This window comes from Bombus pascuorum, chromosome 2 (assembly GCF_905332965.1).
Source record: "Bombus pascuorum chromosome 2, iyBomPasc1.1, whole genome shotgun sequence".
Taxonomy (NCBI): Eukaryota; Metazoa; Arthropoda; class Insecta; order Hymenoptera; family Apidae; genus Bombus; species Bombus pascuorum.
Genome location: NC_083489.1, coordinates 4,925,161 through 4,949,038, shown reverse-complemented (window position 1 = coordinate 4,949,038; position 23,878 = coordinate 4,925,161). Strand labels below are relative to the sequence as shown.

General features: G+C 35.6%; 1 protein-coding gene across 1 annotated transcript in view; it reads right to left on the bottom strand.

Moving 5' to 3' along the window:
- LOC132916489 (breast cancer anti-estrogen resistance protein 1) overlaps positions 1–23,878 on the bottom strand; it is a 177,496-nt gene that overhangs the window by 40,396 nt on the left and 113,222 nt on the right. The window lies entirely within an intron of this gene.

Here is a 23,878-nt window from a genome sequence, read left to right as displayed (position 1 = left end):
ACTACTTCGTATACCTATATTTCTAATAATATTCATCGAAACTTATTAAACTACGTTTAATTTTTCTTCTTCACATTTTTCTTAAATATTTTTCTGAAATTACAGAAACGACAATGATACATTCTTCAACTATTTAAAAAGTTACTTTATACGAAACAAAGGCTCTATTCTTCGCGATGTGATAAAGGTTTCACAAACAACTATTATTTCAGCCACATTTCTGAAGCGTATATCGATAATGACAGGTTTCACGTTACTCAACAAGTTCATAGCATCTAATCGCATCCAAGTTGCACGTTCTTCTGCAAAATCTAAATGTTGGGAAAATCGTGGACACGTTAAATCGGCTGCTTACTAACTCCTTGCGCGAGACTTGAAAGTCCAAAAGTTTTGGAACCGCTTCTCCCCTGCAAAAAGACACTTTCCTCTGGCTCGCTAATTTAGTTCTCATAAAATGTAAATTAACCAAGATTTTACACGACCAACGACAAAGGAATTACCAAGACTGCCGAGCGTTAATTCCTATCTTAAAAACTTGTCACGAGGCGCGATAAGGATACATCTAACAAAGGAAGAAAGAGAAGCTACTTTTGCGAAGTAGCTGTCGCGAGAAAGAACGTTGAGGAATTATGCAGAAGGAACGTTTAAGTTCAGTTTACCGTAAATGAGAAACTTGAGATACCATAGTACCCTTTGAAAATAAAAGAATTTAAACGACACTTTTCCTAGTCCGCCGGTCGAAGCATACTTATTCTTCTTCGAGATGCACTTTAAACGTTTAAAGGTATTCGTGAGGCATTTTTACGTATTAAATTTGAAGATAATATTCGGTTACGAAAATAGTAGAAAGGAGTTAATAATATAAGAAAGTGGATGAGTCACAGAAAGCTTCGATTCTTACCAAGATATTTCTTTAATTTTTAAAACAGATATTGAAAATTTCAAAGATATTGAAAACTCATAAGTGAAGGAGGATATCGAAGAAATCTTACTATGAATTGTAAAATACTCTTTGGATTACCAGAGTACCATTCAATACGTTCCACGAATCTTAGAATCTGATTAATTATTAAAATATAAAATTCCTTTTGGTCGAGAAAGATATTTTTCAATTAATCATACTTCCCATTATTTTCATACTCTGCAGCAACTCGTTGTTGTAACGATTTTACACAAAATCTAACACGTTATACATTAGTCCCATTTCCATCGTTTATCGTTTAAACGAAACTGTAACCTATGAACCACACACATAACGTTACAAGCATCGCAAACATTTTATCACACGCTCACCTCCTAAATCTTCTTCCTGAAATATTTTCAGCCCTCGAAGCAATTCGTTGTCGTTGCAATTTTGTACAAAATCTAACACCGTACCCATTGATCCCATTTCCACGTATTTATCATTGAAACGGAGAAGAACCTTGGGACCATACGATATCACAAACATCCAGATAATTCCATCGATCGTCAAATTACAAAATCTCATTTTCACCTTCTAATTTTACACATTAATTTCCTTTCTATTATTTATCGTTCAAGCGAAGCTAAACCTGCGAACCATAAGTAACTCTAAGCGATATTAAAAATGTCCAGCTAATTCCAGCAACCGTCAAATTGCAAAATTAATCTCAGCCCCTAACTAAACCCTAGTCCATGTAAACTCGCTGCTGGAATATTTTCGTATTGCAGGAGTTTTACACGTTAATATCCATCTGCACTATGTATCATTGAAACGGAGATAAACCTTCAGACTATACGATATCACAAACATCATGATAATTCCATCAACCGTCAAATTACGAAATGCCCGCTCTCAGCCGTAAACCCTATCCCACGAAAATTCCCTCCTCAAATATTTTCACCCCTGGAAGCAATTTGTTGCGCCATTATCACGTCCATCGGCGGGCCGTCTCGCGGAACATTTTCCATCCCCGGCCGCCGTTTAATCATTTTCCTGGCCGATCGATAGGAAGGAAGCACGGTTCATCATAAACTGGGAACGCCATATTTTCGCGGTGCCGTAATTATCGCGCGGTCGGCGGCCATGAATGCAACAGCAAAAATCTCCCCGGCTACGAAGCACCAGCTCTTCTCTTCATCCCATGAACATCTATCTCGAACGAGAATCTCAATCGTTCGCCATCCATCGTGATGTTATACGAGTCGAGGACATCCGTGAGTCTGGTTCGTTGATCTTCGTCGATTATCTCAGTCGTTTAATTATTACTTTTCCAACCGATGAGCAATTTATACGCCTCGACGAGTCGATCTCTCGAGTCTTCGTGCAAAAAAAAAAAAAAAAAAAAAAGACGAAAAGGAAGGAGAAGGAAGAACACAGGAAGAAAGAAAAAGAGAGAGAGGGAGATCTCGCGATGGATTCGAATGGGAATGCGTCGATAAGAGCGCCGACCAGCGGCCTCAGATAAGAAAATTCGATTCTCCATGTAAATTGCCTCGCTGGATAATAAGATCTTCAACGCGGGTCACCGAATCCCTGCCACCTCCGTTTCCATGGATAATATCGTTTGTTATCGCTTTAATAACCGGCCCAGGCTATTTCGTAAACTCGCGTTCGATGTTTTCGTAAAGTCGATTCCGAGGAGCGATTTCGGTACAATGAACTTGAGGATGCTTGTGCTTCTTGGTTATGGGGAATACGAGATGGTGGATATTGTCGTTTCAGATAGAATTTACTTGTTTCGAAAGAAGAAAAAGCTTTCGTATCGTTCATCTTTCGACGAAGTGGATTTAACCGAGATATCGTAAATTTTGTCTTTCCAGGATTTTACAAACTAAAGTCGTTCTTTATTGAGACTTTATATGGAAAATAGTAATTAAAATTTTTATACAAAATTGTATATCGTTTGTAAATATATTATTTATTTATTATTCTATCTAGGTAAGAGATAATTAGGTAATTAAATAAAAGGAATGATGCTGCTAGAAATTGCTAAATAAATACAAGTATTTTTCCTATCTCAGGAAGGATAATCGAAATTTATAGATTAATTAATAATTTTTTATTCTTGCAAATTCCAGATACTTTTCTTGCTTTCAATTTAAATTTATTTATGCTTCTTCGTAGTTTGTGTGTCTTTAGACGAGCCAACAACGATGAACTGACTTTTCATTCAAGCACTGTCGCACAATAGTCGATATGATGAGAGTTGTCAATCACGCAAATACCTTTGAAGCAGCACGAAAAGTAATCGTAAAAACGAAGAAGACTGTACCCATTATACTCTCGTTAGCTATTAGACTGAAAGTAAAATAGGAAATAGCTTTAAATTTGATTCACTCGAATGCAATGAATTGCATGACAAGTTATGTTCCTTTCTTTAGACAGAAAGTTGGTCGGGCAGCTAATGGAAAAAGTGCGAATGAATATTTAAATATCCAACCTTTTTAAAATTGATACATACAACTGCAGCAAAATGACTATTTCAAATATTTATATTACTATATTTTCTACTATATTATTATATTAAATATATATTAATAAGGTAGGATCCTTAAAACGATATAAATAAAATCTCTTGGACCAATCGTGTTTCCGTTGTTAACAAATTTTTTATTAGATTTTAAGTCAATATCAAAGAATTGTTATTGACAAGTGTCATTCTTCCTTTCAATATCGTACTAATCATTCTTTCAATTCAAAATCATTTCATTCGTTGAAACGAGAGCCTAAATGGAATACACGTATGAATTCGAATACTACAGCAAAATCTTATAATTCGTGAAATCATGGTTCAAGTACAAATTAGATAAAATAGTAACGAAACGTGTTTACAAATATGAAAAACGTACATGGCGATGCAATGGGAAAAGCCTCTAAGAAACCTACTACAGGAAACAGATAATCAACTGTATAATTAGTCTATACTTTATTTTACTTCCTCTTACGCATATCAATCACAACTATTAAAACCTTATAATTTATCTTAATATCCTAAACTTCTGAACAACCACATATACATATATACTGGGTTGGCAACTAAGTTTTTTTTTTTATTTTATTTTTGTTTTTACAATTAGTCCTGAGGGACATTTGGTAAAGTGTTATATCTCATTGGTAAATAAAAAAATAAAAAAAGATAAATATAGCATGTGGGTAGCTACCCCCAGCGGGGTGCCAGTTTCGTTTTTTTCTAAGTTATATCTTTTATGCGACAACTAAGTGATTGCGGATTTTGTCATTAGGTGGTTGTTGAAAATCGTGGATCTTAATTGCCGAAATAAAATTAAAGGGACACTAAGGTTACACTCAGAATTTATATTAAAATAGTTTTAGATTTATTTAATAAACGATGTACAGGATCTTCGTCGATATACATTTGCGCGCGTCTCAGCAGTTTCTTTACCTCACCATCTTCCATACCACACTGCCAATGGAACAGTTCCATTCATCTGTTTTTCGAGACGCTACGCACACATATACTTCCACACACTCGTATCCCCATACGTGTGTGATTCCTACGCGGCCAATCTAGTCTAGCACACAAAATTATACATATCTCAATAGTGGTCATGACAAAATCCGCAATCACAAGTTGCCAGTCCAATATATATATATATATATATATGTCGGAGATGAAGGGATGCCAGAGCCTTTCTTTCGGAATATTTGGAAGGTCTCCGATACTTTAGTCCAGACTTTTTATTATAGTCGTACTTAAACAATAAAACTGAGAAATAGCTGTTTACGAGTCAAGTCAATTATGATTATCCGAGAGTTATGACAGTGGGCTTGGGCTCGAAGTGACATAATGGGTCGCTGAACGTAGTCACGGTCACGGGAGGGACGTGTACCTAACAGAGGTATAAAGTAATTAAATAACTCTCCTTAAAAACAGGGATTGACCTGATGAATACGGAGAGGAGTATATAAAGGCAGTTCCACTTGGACTGAGTGGCAATCCGATAAGTTCGACTAACCCAGTGAACACGAACATCGAGTTCCTAATCGCAATCGTCATCCCGTTGACTGTGTATTCGTTGTCGAACCTAAATTCATAGTCATAGACATCTCGATCGCTCGATCGTCGATATCACTTGTTAACTTTTGTAATACGTTCCCATAAACAAACATCATCTGGTATAAGACAACTATGGAGCAAGACTCATCACACGCCCTGTTTTTTAAAGAAGATCCGACATATATATATATATGTAAAAATATTAATACCTTATAACGCTTTTTAACGAAATAACTCGAAAAAACCTTTTCGGACTTCTCGCGCGGCCGAAATTTTTCTAAGTCCCAACGTCCGGATCGAATTTGCGACTAAGTTCCACGTCCCGGGCGTGTCGGTCCATTTTTTTTTTTTTACTGAATATATATATATATATATATATATATATATATATATATATATATATATTTTATTTTATATATATATTTTTATTTATATATATATTCAGTAGAAACTGAATTCAAATAAGAACTATACATGGAAGAGAAAATACATCTTTCTTGAAGCGAGCTATAGTTATCAGAGATATTACGTAAACGTTGTACACGCTGTCACGCTTCTTAACTGCTTTATGGAATTATCGCTTACAACGAAACGTATATGGATAGGATATATTATACCGTCTCGGCGACGAGGGACTTTTATCCTCTACAGCGTGCTCCTCTGTCGGTTTTCCTTGCCAGCAGCCGGAAAACATGGAATATCGATTTCGAATCGTCACGTGTCAGCGTGCAATCGCATCGAAAGATTCAGGAAATTAGAATGGAGAAAAGCTAGGGTGGAGAAAGTGTCTGACTAATGCGGTTGACTTGCTCCAGTCGTGGGAAAAATGTTAAACGGGACACCCATACAATTTTTTGACAAGAGAATTGTCAATAGAAGTTATCTGATATTAGGAAATTTGTCACACGCGAATGATTTTCTTTCAATCTTTCAAACGAAAAGAAAAAGAATATCTCAGGATTGTTCATTGTAATGTAAAATATTACGTGTGTTCTGTTCTTGTTTTACAATCACAGACTATTAGTTAAATATGTTGCTGTATTAATTCAATTATTCGAATAAAAGAAGCATTAAACATTGTTTTTATCGTTTCCGCGTCTGATTTTATTTTTATATCTACACATGTGCGAACAAATCGAGTTACAGAACAAACGGAACAAAATTTGTGTATATTTTGCAATGTACAATATTAATTGCAATAAGTGATTAAAGGTGTAATAAATGTATTTATTTCGATGTTGATTTTTAATAAATAATTTCACATATTTTCAAATTTTCTGACACTTTGAAAGAAACGCCATTTGGTGGATAATAAAATTATTTTCATCCATAACTATGATTTGAATTTTATTTAAAGAGCCGGCAAATGAATTTACACGCCTAGTAACAAGGAAACAAAATCATAAAACTTATAACTGTTTTCGTACGAAAATTTAATACTTCGGTGCGTCATTTATATTATTTCAGGATTTTATCCAGTTATCAGCGCCGTTACTGTGTAACAGCAATAACTTGCGCAAGTCGCGTTTGCACAGATGACCATTTCAATATTTCATTAGCATTGCAAATAACTTCATTAACATTTTGTAATTTACATGTACATATATCAATGCCCCTGAACGGTCTTCTACTTTAGTCTTTTTAAAAGTCAATACAATAAAGATCCTAATAGAAAACATCCACTTTCAATATTCTATTTAAACCATCAACCTATATAATAATTTTCCCACTTTTTAATTACCAGAAAATCATTTCTATCGTATAGAAACCTTTAACTATCAACCAACTTTCACTAAAGTAACAATTAAATCATTTCTTAATCTCGTTATCTTCGTCCTCCGCGATTAAACCAACATACGCAATCGATCTATTAATGAAATTTCCAAATATTTTGCACGGCACACACGATATATTCGTAAAATGTAGCGTTACAATATCATCGTATAAGCCTGTGAAAATTAAAAAAGAAAAGCCTATCTGGTCAGAAACGTTTGCACGGCACTGTAATATAAATTTAGATAACGATTCTCGATTGTAAAATGTACAAAATGTTACTACCGACAAGATTCCGTTTGCTTCTAAATTACGAAATTCAATAAGATCACATTGTAAGCGAAAGCAACTACTCCAGATCGGAAGATAGTGGCTGTCCAATAATTTCCTAGGCAAAATGACGCAAGGAACGTGTCTAGAGAGAGAATTTATTTCAAATTTTGTTCGGATGTATCATTACAGCGAAGGGGAAAGTCGTGTTGTTCATGAAAGCTACCTGTTACGTTACAATCGTTCTTGTTGATCTGGCCAACGATTTTAATACGCCGAATGACGTAATGACTCGAGATAGATCGACAGGGATCGGTACGCGATCGCTACGCGTTCGATGAACCTCACCTGCGATCGATCCTACGCATTTCCGGAATCAACTCACCTACGTATGAAAGTCTTAGAATTTTTGCGAACAGGCATGTGCACGGTGTGTGTGTGTGTGAACGATCGAAGAAAATGCAAAGTATGTTTCAAGATTTTACACTATCCTCGCTTCAAGAGTATAGGACAGGTCTAGTTTGATTTAGATTGGTTCGTAAAATAGTTAGAATAATCCTAATCCATAATAGATCGAATTAAATTATTTAATTTTAATCTAGGTTAATATTTATCGATGACAAATTAAAATGAATATTGTACAACTAAGTAAGCTAATTCGTTGGCGTATAATTAATATACCTAAAATTACGTAACTGACCTCAAACTCTTATAGATCACCTAAGATCCAACGATACTGAGTGGTTTAGAAAATCTACTTTCTAAGCTACATATTTCATTATTTTCAATTGCCCTAACGTATACTCTAAAATCTACTGAGATTATGTGATATTGTAATAGGATAATTTCAATAGAAGTTTAATTATTTCAAAGTTTCAAGACTTCTAATACTCCTCTAGAGTAATATTCTTCGATACCAATATTCTTCGATAATAGGAGAACTGAAGTTAAGACTCACTTCGTAAGTATAATGGAAAATATCTCGTGTAACAACAATCAGAGTCACGATAGTTTCGTTGCATGATCATTAAAAATTTCAGACAAGTTTTCGAACGAAAAGATACACTTCATCGCAACAATGAAATAGAAAATTATTCGAAAAATCCTTCGAAACGAAAGAAACTTGATCCACGACCAACAAATCTGAGCAAATACGAATGAAACACGTGTTCTTTATAAATTACGGCAAAAGTATGAACAGACATATTATTCGACGACAGAATGAAATATAAAATCACTCAAAAAGCCGTTCCAAATAGAAGAAACTCGTCGCACAAGCATCGATCCTTGCCAAACACGAATAACATCGTGTTCCTTGTAAATTACGTGAAAACTACGAACAGATGGATTGACCAAAAAGAACGAGGCATAAAATCGTTCCAGACGTAAGAAACTTATTCCTCAACCAAACGCGAGAATACCGTGTACTTTCTAAATTATGACAAAAATATAACAGATACATTCACCAAAAAGAAGGAAGTGTAAAATCATTCAACAAATGCTTCTAAATGTAAGGAGCTAATCCCACAAGCATCAACCCTAACCAAACACGAGAACACCGTGTACTTTCTAAATTACGGCAAAAGTAGGGAATATCGAGCAGCGTCGATCTAATCAACGGTTCCAGTCGCCTCTGCAGCACCGTTTCTCTCCTGGCATCGGTCTTACAGCACCACCAGCCAATTCATTCCGATCTATCCTCCGCGTCGAACATCGTGCTACTACCGAGCGAGTAGATAATCCCACGCGAACAAGTTTCGCAGTTCATTGATACTGCCCCGTTAAAGACCTCGGCCCACGCCCAGACAGCTCCTCTATCCCCTTGCTCTCTGCTCTTTCTTCCTCCCTAACACCTCTCCTCCTTTCCATCCGTCCACGGATTTTCCCCTTTCTGTTCCTTTTTCCATGCCATTTTCAGCCGGTGCAACTACAGTTTGCACGTTCGCTCGGCGACGGCAGTGACGGTTTTAAGATCTTGTCACCCCGGGCGACGAATCGGTTCCTGCACGCAGCATCCTTCGTTAAATCTCGGCCGAACGTCGCGACTGGAATCGTGAAACGTGTCTCATCCGGCACACGCTCCCACTACCAGCGATCAAGACACCGTTGTCACTCTCTTTTTCAGTGACTCTTTTCCCTTCCTATTCTTTCTTTTTTTTTTTTTTTTTTTCTTTCCTATAGTTCTGTCGGATCTTAGCTTCGGGAAAAGGCAGAATTTTCTCGATGAATCCGCTTTCCTCTTCTCTTTCGTTTCTTTTTTCTGAATTTTTCGCTGAATATTCTCGAGACGAACGAAGGACGGAATAATTACGAGGATAAGGGCGAGGGTTTCGAGGGTGGATGCTACGGTGAGACGCGTCTCACGCACGTTTAGAAGCTGAATGTTTGTTGGAAGAGATTGTAGAGAAATGGTCCATGGAGATAAAGTTCCGCGGAAAGGATGGATGATTTATGGCAGGGTTTCGTGGAATATTTGGAAAATTCATGGCCGAATAAAGTATAAGATGTATGGCAGAGGATTCACGGATGTTTTACTTATTTTGATTTTGCTGCTGATATGTGTACGAATGTTTCCCTTTAAAAGATTTTGTAAGATTTTTGCTTTGGAAAGAGATATGCTTTTAGTAAGATGGAGCTTTTACTAATTGCCGAACTAGTTTCTTTGCTACAGTTCTACTAGCTGCAAAGCTTAAACAAATTTTTAAGTTTACAGGCAAGTAACGATCTGTGAGAGAAACGTGAAACGTCTAATTCATAATATAATATCTAGAATCAATTTTTTTACTAATTATTTGTAGTAACATAATGAATTTTGTGACAATAGGAAAAAATGGAAATAAGAAAATCGGTTTGAAAATGCACGAATCACGACCATTACAGGTAAACAATTTTACTTTATACAAATATATATTTCTGCTTTGTTTTACAATGTCCACTCATTGTTGTAATATAAATGTATTGTTTATTACGGTTAATTTGATTAAAGATTAAAAGAATCTTTACAATGACATAAATATTTCGTTATAAATTTTCGAGCTTTAGTGGCTAGTACAAACTTTTCTATTAAAATTTACCACAAATATATTTGTAACATTTGCTCTGTGTTCTCCAACCATTTCTGAAAAAAAGCACGACGTTCTCCACCTTCCATTTACAATTATTCTCCAAAAATTACACGCTAAGAACAACGATTACGGTCTCCGTCAAATTACCGAAGGTCTTTGCATTCTTGTAATATTCTCATTAGCAATTTATTTTACCCGTCGTTTCCACGCAGCAACGTGATTCTCATCGTTCATCGTTGGACACCGTAATTTCACGAATAAATGTTAGAAAGCACACGAATTTCATTTTGTTCACAATTCCGTCACGTTACAAAATTCTGTCACGCGTACTAATTTCCCTTCTCCGAAGCTCCTCTAACGAATTATTACTGAAAAAGATCATGGTACTTTCGTGAATAAATACTACGAAGCATATAAATTTCTCTAATAAAGATTAACGCAGCTTTCCTATATTAAACATTTATACGTTGTCTCTAACAACGAGTCCTTTAATTATTCGTAAAAAGTAGCCCGGTAATATCCACCTCCCGTTCAGAAATCCCAGAAATTACACACTAAAAGCCATAACCATCGTTTCGGGATAGAGTCAACGATAACGAAGAATGTTTGCATTCGTTCAATGTTCTCATTAGCAATTCAGTTTCCCCGTCCCTTCCACGCAGTAACATAATTTTTATAACACAGATCTTCCTATTAAAAGTTGAACTCTGAGCTCATTATTTCCTGATATCAAAAATTTTCTCACGTGTACCACAATTTTATTCCTAATTATCTCTGAAGAAGAAAATCCCCCAAAATTACGTACATAAAAAAAAAAAAAAAAAAGAGAATAGTAACCATCATTTCGAAAGAAAATTAACGATAATGACGGATTTTTGCATTCGTTTAATATTCTCATTAGCAATTTATTTCCCTGGTGATTTCCACGGAGCAACGTGATACCGGTTGTTAACCGTCGAGCGATGTAATTTCGCGAGGCTTTTGGCCCCGGTAACGCTTGTGTGTTCGTTTGCAACAGAAGCTGCAGCTCGCGATGGAAACCGCCCAACGGAGGAACGTCAACGGCCGCGTTGTTGTTCGAAAGTGAATTTAATGCGCGAAGTTAGCGTACGTTACTGGTCGTTACTGACCGAGGGAGCCGAACCAGCCACGATCTGGTTATTCTATTTAACGTCGTCGGAGCACGAAGCCACTTTCGCCTACGTCGTGAATACTCCTGTTTCTCCTCTTGCTTCCCCATGGTTACACTCAACCGGCCACGATATCTGTCCGACACAACGAGATCTCTGCTTGATTATTTCTCTTCTTGTTTCTACCCGATTCTTATCGCACAAACCATATTCATTTTTTAATTTTGCTCTCTCAATTCATCCGTTTTAATTGGGACGAGACTTTAACTCGAACGTACAATTACTCCTTTTTCGTTGATGTTTTTATTTTATTGCAGCTTTATGGCTACGATGAACGTTTTAGTATAAAATGTCCAAGAATGGAAAGAGAAGACATAGTTGACGAAGTTGAAGTAGAAATTAAAGAAACGATATTTGTCAGGGGCAAACAATTCTTTTAAAGATGATTCATAAACTTTGTGAAAGATAAGGAATCACATACTTCCCCGTAATTTTCAAATAATAATACCAGTTTACGTTGTCTTCTTTTTCTGCCCAGGATATTGTTCAACTAAAGGAACAATTTCTATCACATGTGTATATGTATATATAATAGATGTATATCTGAAATTGTTATATACGTATCTCGTACACACGATTAACAATTTGGTCCTTTGGCTACACGCCACACGGGTTACAAGCCCTTTAATTCTGCAATTAATGCACCCTTTAATTCCATCTAATTGAAGCACTTTAAGCTCTAAATATTGTCCTTTCGTTTTACCTCGTGATACGAGAAGAGAAGGGGACGAAGCATAGGGGACACGTAGGAGAATCAACAGGCAAAATGGAGAGGGAAAAAACTGAAGAGGAAAATAGAGGGAAGGAAAAGATCGAGCGAAAGTGAAAAGGAAAGTGTTGGGATAAAAGAAATAAGAGACCGTGAAACAGGAGGAAAAGAATAAAGAAGACGACCAGACGGATACGCGCGCAAGTTTTGCAGCTATTTTTACGAGAATACGAAGAAATGAATAGAAAAGAAACCCAAGTAGGAAGAAAAAATGCAAAAAACAAGACCCTAACGCAAATGGAAGGTTGAAAGAGAAGCTTTCTTTCGAGGAAAATAATTTCGATGTGCAGGTGTATTAAAATAATTCCACGCTTTTTCATTTTACCAAATATTTCGAACAATCTTGTTTATCAAAAATCCTTTGGAATCTGTTCTTTGAAAAAAAAAAAAAATTACTTTTAAAGAATAATTGAATTGAACAGAATTTACAAAAATCATGTATATTATACTGATCTTAAATGATGTTTACAATGTGGAAATTTCTCATTAAAAATTATTGGGGTATTTACAAAAATGTTCATTAAGGATTCATTGGAGGAGGTAATTGAGGTTTATCGAATATCAGAATTAAAGTAGAATCGAAAAAGCTGTATAAAATTGAAATAATATTTTGAAGAAAGAAGAATAAGCGAGCGGATCAAACGAAATTTAGACAAAACGATTTTCTTTCGAAATTTGATCATATACAAATGAATAATTTTAGAAATACCAAGAAAATCTCTTTCAATCTTATTACTTTGTATAAGCATCCAAGCGTTATAAAACCTCTTTCCAAATTTAGCAAAAACTTTATCACTGAATTATTCGCTTATCTTCACTGAACAATTTCCGGTTCAGTAAAATCTCATAAAATCCACTTCCTCCAAACGATTTAAAATAGAGTTACACAGAGTAAATATCACTTTAAAAGCAATCGCATACTGGTACCCGCTTAACACGCTGCTCCGAATTGCCTTCGCAAAGTTTATTCACCCAAGACGAAAAAAACGAGGAGACAAAATCCTACTCTCAAACCAGATAAGCAAGTTTCGAATGATTCATTACGATCTTCCGCGTTTCATGCGAAGAAAATCAGGAAGAAGAAGAAGAAGAAGAAGAAGAAGAAGAAGAAGATAACGAAGAAAAAAAAAAGGTTCGAAGAAGAAGCAAAGAAAGGTTGTTTGAAGATACCTAATAGAAAACGCGAGAGACGAACCAGTGAAAGAAATAAAGCTGTGCCGGATGAACGCGCAAGAAATGGAAAAGAGGAGAAGACGGCAACATTTTGAGACAGTGATAAAAGAAGAGACATCAAGATTTTCCAAGAAGGAAGGAAGTCGATAAAGACAGATACACAGGGGAAACGAAGAGAAAAAGCGTGAGACGGAGACAGAGGCCAAGTCTGACCATGGATATGTACACGTGATGAAACGCGTCCGCCCTTCTTTGAGCTAAACCGCCCTGCGCATTCCATCGAGATGACTCCAGGGACCCCACTTTGTGTTCCCCGCACGATGGAACGTGTGCGGGTGTTTCTCCGCGCGATTATCAACCAACACCAAAAGTGACTCCGCAGAGTGGTTGGCACAGCATAGGTCGTAGGTAATAAACGAACTTCGAGCAGGTACTTTGGATCGGTAACTGCGTTCCTTTTTCTTTTTTTTTTTGACGAGTGACCACTTACGCGGCAACTTCACGAGCGACATTTTGCCGTGCGACATCGCTGCGATCGTATGTCTGTCTTTGTTGTTCTTAAATAGGAAAAGAAAGAAAGGCATACACGATCGTAGGCGAATCGTACGGTAAAATGTCGCTCGTGTGCATTCAGCCTTAGATGGGGTTATATGTATCGAGATTGGTTGCAGCAAGAGATCGTGGAGATTTTTAGATCGATAGGACGCGATGAATTGTCGTAATGAACGTGAGGTTTGGTACAAGCGACGCGTGGAATAATTAATCTCGATGTCATGCTGGCAATTATCTTGAAACTTTCCAGCTTTGAAATTTAGAGCGAAACCTTCGTAATTTATAAACTTGAACATTTTTGAGAACTTAGATTTTCTGAAATTTTAGAAATTCTGAAATCGTAGAATTTGAAGTTTCTTCATCATCAGAATCGCAATTAGAAGTTTTACAATTTTATGTATGTTCAAATGTGCGATTTTACTCATAATTTACACTTTCGCGATTTTGGATTTGGAAATTTCGTAATCCTGTTGTTTCGGAATTTCAGAGTCCGCGATTCCCTAAGTTCTGGAATTTGAGAGTTCGTCACTCCGTCTGTTTCAGAATTGGAAATTTTATGACTCAAATCCCAGAATTGGTAATTTTGTAAATTTTACGATCGCGCTATGTTTGAATTTGCAATCCTGCGATTTACACACTAGGAAACTTGCAATTCTAATAATTTAGAACTTGAACTGTTGCGATTTTTAGCATTTTAGCATTTCGAAGTTTGCAGTTTAGGATTTTTAATTTCATTACCTTCAATTCGGAAATCGTGCTATCTTGAAATCTCGGAATATGAAATTAAAGATCTGTGATTTGCGAAATGTCAAACGTCTAAGTTCCAAACTCGAATAGATTTTGAACGCGTTATAAAACACGGAATTAAATAGCATGTAAAACATAAAACGAAGGTTTACTTTCATTCCTTCAAATTGCACCTTTGATAGGTTTCCCCTTAACATTATCGATCCCTAGCCGTGGTTTCAATGGTCTGCGATGAACTAAAAGGCCGATGTTCGAGCCTGAATCGACGTTCAAATTAGAATTGGCTGCGTTGAATAGTTTATTTCTAATCGAGCGTCGGATCGAACACAGAACCGCTCTTTTCCAATGGAATAAGAACGAGATGGAAATAGAAATGAAAGAAAGAGGAGGTATACAAGTGGCGTCGGGGACTGGATATTGTCTGGACTTACGGACATATAAGGATACCGGTGGTCTTTGCACGCTGAGCGAGACAAGGGAAGCTCCATGTAGGGTATCCTGTAGGATCGACTTCTCGTAAATCGTTCCAGGGTGCAACGGTATGCTACCGTGAAAAAACCAACTACTGGAAAAATGTTCGGGCTCTATTTTTGCCTCGACATTTTCAAACGCGTCCCTCAGGTATTCGATGTACAAAAAGAATTAGGTGTACTGCCGTTCATAAACATACACACACTTTAGTCAACTTGTGACAATATCACTTGGATGTTAGCAAAATATGATGATAAGAACAACATTTACTGTTTTCTTACAAAATCATCAAATAATAAACTTTAATTATTTGTTTCAATATCGACCGACGTTGTATTAAATTTTTTTTGTCAAGAAGTTTTTATTAAAATTTTGTAAACATTACTGTTCAAACTACCGACAATAAGTTTAGGAGAACCTGTGTTATGTGATCGGTATTTTAAAAATTAGACGGTCTCTTTCAAAATAGTTTGATACGAATGTGGCATAACTTGTGTCATTCTTGGATATACCAATATTTCATAGCATCATCTAGTAGTCTTTTTAAGATTTTATCACACTGTAATAATAAAATAACAATAATAAAAAATCATTATTTATTAACATATATTTTGAATAGCAATATATAGTATAGCATGTGCATGCTCATATTTCAAAGGTTGGATCTATCCATTGGAAACAAGTAGCAAAATGTTGTGCAAATGTAAATTACATATGTTGGTCTACAAGTTAAAGAAAATTGAAAAACGTTCGGTGTGTATATTTTTCCTAGTTCCAGTGCAAGTTATTGAAACGTTTCTTCCCGTTTCGTTGCTTGGAACAAGGCGTTAAACTTTGAAATTACGTTATCCATAATGTGCAGCGCCGTTTACTGCCTTTAACGAATACATTCGTGCTTCGAAGTAATAACGTATATTTATGACATCGTTTGTACAAAGTAACTTATTTGCTTCGTTACTCCCCAGATAGAATGCAGGAGCGGTAAATTCCACGATAGTCTTTAAAAAGTAATATTTCTAACATTATCGCTAGATTACGTTTATACAAACTCACGCTTTTACGAACACGGCTAATACAGCAGAAATAGAATGTGAGTAGAAATTTGTTGCATGCGTCACATATTGCAACGAATGTAAAACAACGCTAATGACCGACCAATGAATACAAAAATAATATATAATCATATACGGAATAATACTAAATAAATAGAAAACTGTCCTTACAATATTTGAGAATATTTCATATACTCTGTGTATCCTTGAATTTCCCACAAACATACATAAACAGCCACAGCCTCGTGCAATCTATCCTTTCTATATTTGAGAATATTTCATATAAAAATAAAAAAAATAAAAAAAGGAAATAAAAAATAAAAAAAAATATAAGAAAAACTTCATATACTCTGTGTATCCTTGAATTTCCCACAAATACACACAAACAGCCACAATCTCGTTCAATCATCTATCCTTTCGATATTTGAGAATATCTCATATACTCTGTGTATTCTTGAATTTCCCACAAATACACACAAACAGCCACAGTCTCGTTCAATCATCTATCCTTTCGATATTTGAGAATATTTCATATACTCTGTGTATCCTTGAATTTCCCACAAACATACATAAACAGCCACAGCCTCGTGCAATCTATCCTTTCTATATTTGAGAATACTTCATATAAAAATAAAAAAAATAAAAAAAGAAACTTCCTATACTCTGTGTATCCTTGAATTTCCCACAAATGCACACAAACAACCACAATCTCGTTCAATCATCTATCCTTTCGATATTTGAGAATATTTCATATACTCTGTGTATCCTTGAAGTTCCCACAAATACACACAAACAACCACAATCTCGTTCAATCATCTCTCCTTTCGATATTTGAGAATACTTCATATACTCTGTGTATCCTTGAATTTCCCACAAATACACACAAACAACCACAATCTCGTTCAATCATCTATCCTTTCGATATTTGAGAATATTTCATATACTCTGTGTATCCTTGAATTTCCCACAAATACACACAAACAACCATAGTTTCGTTCAATCATCGCCACTCCGTGTCTCAATTTAGTCTCGATCCAACTTCTCAACGACTCATTTATGCGCGATACTATACCCCCGTACAAACAACAATCCCGAAACGACTCGTGGAACGTCTTAATCTCGAGGAATGAGGCTTCGAGAGAAGGAGAGAGAGAGAGAGAGAGAGAGAGAGAGAGAGAGAACGGTGGTCCTCAAGAGGAGTAGATTTCGCGCGCGATACCAAAAGAGTGGCGCACACGAGCGCGGAGTGGCCACGCGGCCTGCTGAATAATAAAACTAAAAAATAAAAAATAGAAAAAAAGAAAAAGATACCGCTAGAAGCGTTTCACGCGGCACGACCCTGAGCACCTGTGCCTCACCGGTACCTGACTGGTAATTCTGTCGTGACAGGGCAATTTCGAGGAAGCTGGACCGCGTAACGTTGACCCTTAGCTGACGCGCCGCTCGTATTTCTGTCGACGCACATGCGGGCTCGGGCCGGACGCGTCTGTCCGGATCTTTGCCGGCAAAAAGCCCAACCAAACGCAGAAAGAAGAAGAAGAAGAAGAAGGAGAAGGACAAGGAGAAGAGGCAAAGGAAGAGTCGAGGAAACGCCAACTCCGACAAGAAACTCGGAATCGCGAATCTATATCTCTGCTCTGCGGTTTTTGCGCCTCAAAGAGGCAATGGGGATGAGAAGAAAGAAAGTTTCTTCCTGTTCTACCCACCCTTTTCTCTTCAGTTACGCTTTTGAGAAACTGAGAATGCTTTACTTGTAGTAATTTTTGACCAGAGAATGGATTTTCTGCTGGTTGGCTTCGATGTTGACTTGTGCATGATGTTGTTTGATCGTTGTGCTCGATGGTTGATATCAGCGATCTGTTTGGTCTTGTAAGGGTTTATTATTAATTTTGTTTAAGTATTAGTTTTCTTTATTATTAATTTAACATTTATTTTTATTTATTTTTAATTTGATAATTGACACGTAATCGAAGGATACGAACAATTTCAATGTTCCTCGTTTGTTCAACGTTACTATTGGTCCTCGCTAGTCTTTAGTATTTATGTTAACATCTACTTTAATATTTCATCATCTTTATTACAATTGCTTAAATCTGAAATAAACATTAAGTTTTGAATTATCATATCCATAATTATCTCCATCATAATGTATTATCATTTCTATTTATCCACAATCGTATCAAACTTGATACGCCACTGTAGATATTAATAATTCCATAAATCGCGTAAATTAACTATGAATGCTTCTCTTAAAAAATGCTACGTATATAAATTACGATATTTATTTTATATTTACTTGAAATTTAATCGATATTTGTATTGTATTGTATATAAAATTAGATAAAAATCTCTACGAAACATTAGTAATAATTATTTTTTTAAATCTTATTAATTTACCAAACGAGGAACGAATTATTATATCAAATAAAATACGACCGATAAGAATAATGGAATTGGACGTTTCGTGTTTATGTTACGCGAACCTTTTTACTTTATCAAACGTGTATCACCTAAATTGAGTCCAGACACAACAAGCTACGTAAATCCTTTTGCCCTTCAGCGATTCCAAACGTCGATGTTGCATACAGCTTTTGACATTCGCTGTGTAGCTATTTGTATCGGTATTTGAATAACAAATGTTTGCCGATGGAGGCGTCCCTTTTGTTTCATTCTTCAGTCCTTCCACTCCCTTTCCTACCGAAATATACACCGCATAAAAGAACAGGGCTGAGTTATGGCTGTCGGTCTCGCGGATAGAGCCTTCAGGGATTACAATCGAAAATTCAGCTGGTCGAAAAACACGAATAAACGTTAAAGGATGACGTAACCGCGATAAAAAGGACAACGACTATACTTCGTTGAATGAAACGTTAAGGATACTTTATTCAGAATCGTTTCGGAATAAGGAGAAGGAAATTTCTGTTGATTCGGCAAACCGTGACATAAATTGTTTCACGTTGTGAAACACCGTGATGTGGCTTCAGTCAGTAACGTTTTACGCTGAAATATCATTTTAATCTTTAAACTGGTATGGTGAGATTCTATCAGGTATGTAAATATGAAACCGGAATTTTTATATAGAAAATACACGTTTATTGTATGAAAATGATTTTATTCCAAGTATTGCCCATCGCTAGGTATACATTTTTCCCACCTGTCTGGCAATTGGTGGATGTCACGCCAAAAAAACTCTCTCTTTTGAGGCAAACCAGTCATCGAGCCATTTTCGTACATTTTCGTAAGAAGCGAAGTGCTGGTCAGAAAGTGCGTGTCCAGTCTACACTGTAGACGGTGTAAACGTTGCGATAAATTTGCTATTTTAACTCAGCCACTTGTTCTTCAATTTTTATTTCTATGTTTCGTTTTTACTCTTGTTTCGGCGATGAAGAGAAATTTCACTGTTTCAAGGACAACTTTGGTATAAAAGTAAGACGAGGCGTGTCAATAAGGATTTTTTTATATTTTCTTCGAAGTTTTAGAAATTTTCTAACGAGAGTAGCAGAATTAAATAACACATTGAATTAAATACTCCGATAGTACTGAATTTAGTCGCTGAATTTTATTTAAAATTTTAAATCACCGACATTTTCCAGTTACGATTTAAGATTTTTAATTGCAAATATCTTTCAATTAGCTAGGTATGTTGATAACGGTTTCTGATTGGAAAATAAGGAGAAAAGATTTTAGACTAATCCCTAAAGTATTCAAATAAATTTCTTTTCTGTAATAGTATAAAATAAATATTTTTTTTTCACGTAAACTGTTTGTCCAATCTGACGAGGAGAAAATGTCACCATGTTATTTACAATTCATACTACGCTGTTATGTTCTATGAGTGTAATCAAAACTAAAAATCCCTTTGACGTTTTTCAGTAGCAGCTCGCTGGAGAGTTAGTTGAAACATTTGCATTTCACAAGGATTAATAATATCCTGTGCGAGATGCTCGAAAAAAGACGAAACCGAATGATCCTCTCGTTCAAAAGCGCGAAATATGGGAAAAAATGTTTTCATTTTTCACAAAAAAAAAACCTTCCAGAAAAATTATATTTAACAGAAAAGATGAATTGATTGAGAAATAACTTATCGAAATTTTGGAAGTCGACAGGTATGGTTTAAAAAATTCCTGGATTATTAATGTTACGAAGTAAATAATTATACTAATATAAAATTACATTTAGTGGTATAAAAATTCTGTAGAAAATTAACGAACGTGTGTTGTTCTCCGTGAAACGAAACTTTACTGATAATAACTTAATTTTTGATTTACTAAAATCAGACTTGTTCCGTTCAAAACGATGAAATGAGTACTTCTTACACGCGCTCGAAGAAATAATTTTTCCAATTATCCGGTGTGATAAAAAGGATCGCAATGAAACTAGTTTTTGCGCCAATGCATGGCAAATTATGAAACGTACGAGCTATAATAATGAATGATTAAGAAAGTTAAGAGTAGCGAAATATTAAGAGTCGCGACCCTCCCTCGTGTCTAAATGCGTCTGGTATGAGAGGATAAAGTGAATTATGGCTAATGGTATGATGGATACTCGACCGGAAATTCAATAGCCAGAAAAACAACACCGACAATGGTATAACTGTAAACAGTTCGTCCATCGTATCCTGTAGGTATTAATAACGTGGAATGCAAGAGGTAAAATGTGCAGATAAAACGGATAACATACATCGTTGTAAATTACAAATAAAAGAGATATTTGGCGGATTATGTAAACAATGATGCATGAAATTCTAGGAATGAAAAATAAATGAAAATAAAAATCGAGGAAAATATTTCGAATATTTTTAATAAATCGAAAACACTGCAGTATTTACAAATGTTTGAAACAAGCGGAAAAAAGTTAATTAATTTCGGCACTTTATGTTATAAAATTGGAGCTATTCGAATCATTTGTACACGTTGATAATTGTATAACAGAAAATAATTTTTTAAGCACTTCTCTATTTTGTGTTCCTAAAGCGTTTCTTTTAAGTTTTTAAAATTTTTATTATTCAAAATTTTTAATATTCAAAACGATGATGGTTCAGCAATGAAATACATTCGTACGTTTTAAACTTATTCTTCCATGTAAACCTTTAAAGTAATCTTTTATCTCTTCGTATTAATTCATTTTACTATGTATATTTATTGTTACAATATATATCATTGTCTTGTGTATATTATTATCAACATATTTATTCTCTTTTGCATCAGGTCCCTGGGTTTATTTCATTCTAATAATACTTGATACGTTAGTTTCTTTCTTAAAAAATTAATCAATGAAATAAGTTAGAAGCAATGAGAAAGATAGTCGATGACCAAAATTTGAAAGAAGGAACTGTTTGTCAACTTTAAAAATATGACAATTCCTTAAAGAAATAGGAACATGTGGATGAATAAAAGCGAATAGAACTGAAAATTGCTAGATGCTATTAACTCGTAATCTAAGCACGTCCAGTGTAAACCAACATTTGCTTTCAGCGCACATTTCAAAGATCTTTATTACGTAACAAACGACGGATGTTATCCAACAAGTAGAATGAAAATATGGACCGTTAATCGCGACAATTGTTGCATATTTAACGTGTCCTGCTTTGCGTTCGTTTCAACAAATTACACTAAATTGTGAATTTATGTTCCGCGATGAAAATTTCCAATTAAGATTTTCATGCGTTACGTACGATAAGTGAACACTAACAAACGTTGCGTCGTTACAGGAATTATGCAACAATAACAAAGCATCTTCTAATTGTAATTTACGTTCAATTGACTTGCCAATTGACTGTCAATTGACGTACAATTTAGTTAACTTAATATATCGATAGTCTAATGTATTGTACTCTAGTACTGCACTTTAGTTGACTAATATATGAAATATATTAAGACAGAAATTGATAAATGTTACATGTATGGATCACAATAAAGTGAATATTGAATTTATTTAAATTCCAGGATTACGTTTATATTTCAAAATCTGAAATACTGTCTGTTATTACTTTATAGAATATTAAATTTGACGTACATTTCATAAGAAACGAAAGGCAGAATAAACGTTCAATTATAATTTTAGAATAATTTAGATCGCTAAAACAAAAATATACTTCAAAAAACAGAAAAAAAAAAAAAGAAAGAAAGAATAGCAAATAGAACAGAAGAGAAAAGAAACTAGTAAATTACCAATTACCATTCTACCTCATTCTCAATTATTTTTTATTGTCTTTCGAGATTTTCCCCCCAGTAAAATATTAATAACTGCAATCACATATTCTACAAATATATAAATATTTAAATAGTATCTATGTACGTGTTTAATCTCGTACAGTTATCTTACCAAGTTAATTGGCAAATAATTAAGTAATTATTAAACGTCTATTGCCTTCGGGAAATTTAAAGCCTCTTCGCATCGAGTTCTATGAGTAAACCAAACCAAAAAAAATATACGTCAGAAAACGAAGACGTCAGAAACGGTGACAAATAAACTCTTCGTCCTTGAAATCGAAACATGTTTCTGCCAAAGCATCATATGCCGACGCGGACAATAGGGACTTTCTTTCTGCTCTTATTTCATTTGCCTATCAACCCTTGCGACTGCACTTCTACCGTTCTATAACCGTCCCAACCATCGAGTCAATCGAGATCAAACCTCGAACCTGTACGCGCCACCCACTTACGCGTACCTATACCCACTTGAAAGCACACCCTCCACACGGTGTATCGAAAAAACCATGGAAAACAAAGAATTCATTTTCTATAACGTCGCGACGAGGTTTCGCCCGACAAGGCAAATCGAAGCAGATTCGACGAGGCCGATCGATCGGCTATATTCATTTCGGTAAATTGGCGCCGGTTGACAGATGCTAAACGATGCCAATGGCAGACACCGGAGCAAACGAATTGGTAGTCAGCTGATTCTGACAGATCCCCGTCTCTAGCGCGTACCAGAGACGACATAAGGGGGCACGATGGGGGTCTGCGGCGAAACACAATGGAACCGCCGCCATTGTGTGCTACGTTTCACGTAGAAGGTCGATCGATGGGACTAGGGCGCAGTGTAGGGGTGGACTTTATAAATTTCTACGTCTTTTCAGATCGAGAGCAAATTAATGCAAGATGGCAGCTGCGCGACGATAAAGCACGCGGTCGAGGGGAACGACGGATCGAACCGTTGCGCCGATCGAGGTTGAACGAGTTGGCTCGATCAAGTATTTAAATGAACAATCGAAGAAATCGCGTGGACAGATATCTAGATGACTTTTAGAACGTATTTCTGGTGCTTCGATGAGTTTTCTGCGACTTGATTGCTGATTGGTCGAGGGACGAACTTTTACTTTTGAACGAACCAAGTTGATCGACTTTGAATAATAATATCGAAGTGATTAGATTACCGATTTCTTGAAAAGGAAGTAATTCGTGGGAAGAAATGGAGGAAGATACTTATTGTATGTCTTATCGTTACACTATGTGATTGTTTTTTTTTTTTTTTTAATAGTTTATTTAGCCAAGATTTGATTTTTTTTATACATTTTTGAGATTCACAATAAACAATGAATTTGAGTATAGTGTGTTAGGCAAAAGTACCGGTACGCGACGGTACGACGTAGCCATGCTTTATTATGTGTCGTGGTTTTTCGGTTTATTTTTGTTTTTTGGATTTAAGTCGCAGTGGAGCGTGGTTTTTGTGTATTCTTGTTTGTGTTGTATTTTGTCCTGAAACTTGGCCGCAAAACAGGACACGCTATGTGATTGTCTTTTATGTTAAATGATCATTCAGCTGACTGCGTTTTCATAACGAGCAATGGAGCTTTATACAGTTAAGCGTTAATTTCGTCGATAAGAAAACG